At 52.2% G+C, this 2603-nt stretch overlaps 1 pseudogene; it reads left to right on the top strand.

The window, feature by feature from the left end:
• Positions 1-921: 921 nt before the first annotated feature.
• Positions 922-1813, top strand: LOC147712664 (28S ribosomal RNA; annotated as a pseudogene; the record flags this gene model as incomplete).
• Between the last annotated feature and the right edge of the window lie 790 nt (positions 1814-2603).

Below are 2603 nucleotides of genomic sequence, written 5' to 3' on the forward strand. Positions count from 1 at the left end.
TGATGAGCTGGAAGACAGAATCGCAGAAATCGAGAAGTACACCCAAAAACATAGAGCAACACGATGCTGCTATGGATCTGATGGATGAGGTAGTGACTTATATCGCAGAAAACACCACTGATATAAGTCTGCACCAGCAAGTGTACCAACAAATGTACCAGCAAGAGAACTCAATAATGAGCCTATGAACTCTGCTCAAGATGAGCACCAGAATGCCTCAGTAGGGAACAAGATAACAAAAAAAGAGAAGAAAAACGGAAGGCTCAATCGGACACACAAAAAAATTATGCCAAAGCAAAGGGCAGCTGTAAAGAATACCAGGCAATGTTTCAAAAAGACAAACAGAAAATTGCCAGGATTATCACTGATGGGGCAGAAGATGCCACTTGCCAAATCAGTGCTGATGAAATCTTTCAATATTACAAAAACATAATTGAGAAAGAAAACAAGAAAAATCCTAATTTCATACCAATTGATCAGATACCAGAGAATTATGAAATTAGAAATCTATGTAAAGTAATAACACTGCTCGAAATAACTCATGCCTTTGAGAACTCCAATTCAAAGAAAGCAGTGGGGCCTGATAAGATTGGTCTGAATGACTTTTATAAAGTGCACAACAGACAACCAAGACTGCTGTCCAGAATGCTGTCCTATCTCCGGCGTATACGTGATCCCAGTTCCAGTGAGGACAGCGTTCAGTGTGGCTGTACTCCGGAGCAAAAGAATGTTGTATTGTTGGAAGCAAAACCGAATTGACACTGATGGGCAGCATAATAACCCAGAATGAGCCACCGCGAGGAGGTACAGAATAGTCAAATGCCTTGACATCTAATTAGTGACGCGCATGAATGGATGAATGAGATTCCCACTGTCCATACCTACTATCTAGCAAAACCACAGCCAAGGGAACGGGCTTGGCAGAATCAGCAGGGAAAAAAGTCCATGTTGAGCTTGACTCCAGTTTGGCACTGTGAACAGACATGAGAGGAATAGGATAAGTGGGAGGCCTTGGCCACCGGAGAAATACCACTACTCTTATTGTTTTTTTACTTACCTGGTGAGGTGGGGGCGAGCCCCATGGGCTCTCTCTTCTGGCTCCAAGCACCAGGAGCCCACCCGGCACGACCCGCTCCGGGGAAAGTGGCAGGTGGGGAGTTTGACTGGGGCCGTACACCTGTCAAAAGATAATGCAGGTGTCCTAAGGCGAGCTCAGGGAGGACAGAAACCTCCCACAGAGCAGAAGGGCAAAAGCTCGCTTGATCTTGATTTTCAGTATGAATACAGACCGTGAAAGCGGGGCCTCATGATTCATCTGACTTTTTGGGTTTCAAGCAGGAGGTGTCAGAAAAGTTACCACAGGGATAACTGGCTTGGGGCGGCCAAGCATTCATAGCGACATCACTTTTTGATCATTTAATGTCAGATCTTCCTATCATTGTGAAGCAGAATTCATCAAGTGTTGAATTGTTAATCCACTAATAGGGAACGTGAGCTGGGTTTAGACCGTCGTGAGACAGGTTAGTTTTACCCTACTGACGATGTATTGTTGCAATAGTAATCCTGCTCAGTATGAGTGGTACCGCAGGTTCAGACATTTGGTTTATGTGCTTGGCTGAGGAGCCAATGGGGCGAAGCTACCATCTGTGAGATAATGACTGAACGTCTTTAAGTCAGAAACCCCACCTAAACCGTAACAATACTGCAGTACGGTGGAGCCTCGGTTGGCCTGGGATAACCTGCCTCTCAGTCCGGGCGCTGGGGACGGGGCTCCAGCAGGGCCCGGGGAGGCTCTCCCTGGCCTGGCTAGAGTTTGGGAGCTGTGACCAGGCCCGGGGCTCGTGGTCCATCCCAGTGTCCCAGGGTGCAGGAGCCCTAGGTCCGGGCGCCGGGGAAGGGAGTCCACCGGGGCCCATGGGAGGCTCTCCCTGACCTGGCTAGGGTTCGGAAGCAGGGACTGCGCCCGGGGCTTGTGCTCTGTCCCAGGGTGTGGTTTCCCCACATTCTGCAAGCCACCCAAGGGTCCGGGTACTGGGGACGGGGTTCCACCAGCGCTCAGGGAGGCCCTTTCTGGCCTGGCTAGGGTTCAGAAGCTGTGACCAGGCCCAGGGCCCGTGCTCCATCCCAGGGTCCGGGAGGGCCCTGTCCTACAAGACAGTCAAGGGTCCAGGCATTAGGGATGAGGGTCTACCGGGGCCCGGGGAGACTCTCCTCGGCCTGGCTAGGGTTCAGAATCTGGGACCAGGCCCGGGGCTTGTGCTCTGTCTGGTGGGCCCTGGGGTGCGGGATCCCCTTGTCCTGCAAGCCATCCGAGGGTCTGGGCGCTGGGGAAGGGGGTCCACTGGGGCCTGGGGAGGCTCTCCCCAGGTTTGCTAGGGTTCAGAAGTCGAGACCGGGCCCAGGGCTCATGCTCCATCTGGTGGGCCCGGGGTGCGGGAGCCCATATCCTGCAAGCCAGCCGAGGGTCCGAGCACTAGGGAAGGTTGGAGCCCGTGGCCACAGTAGCCCTCCAAGACAAGTGCAGTGGCCCTCATACAATAATTGAACAGAAGGGAGAGGTTACCTATCTGGTGGACCTATTAACCCCCGGGAGCCCCCATAGG

This window comes from Lissotriton vulgaris, chromosome 5 (assembly GCF_964263255.1).
Source record: "Lissotriton vulgaris chromosome 5, aLisVul1.2, whole genome shotgun sequence".
Lineage (NCBI taxonomy): Eukaryota > Metazoa > Chordata > Amphibia > Caudata > Salamandridae > Lissotriton > Lissotriton vulgaris.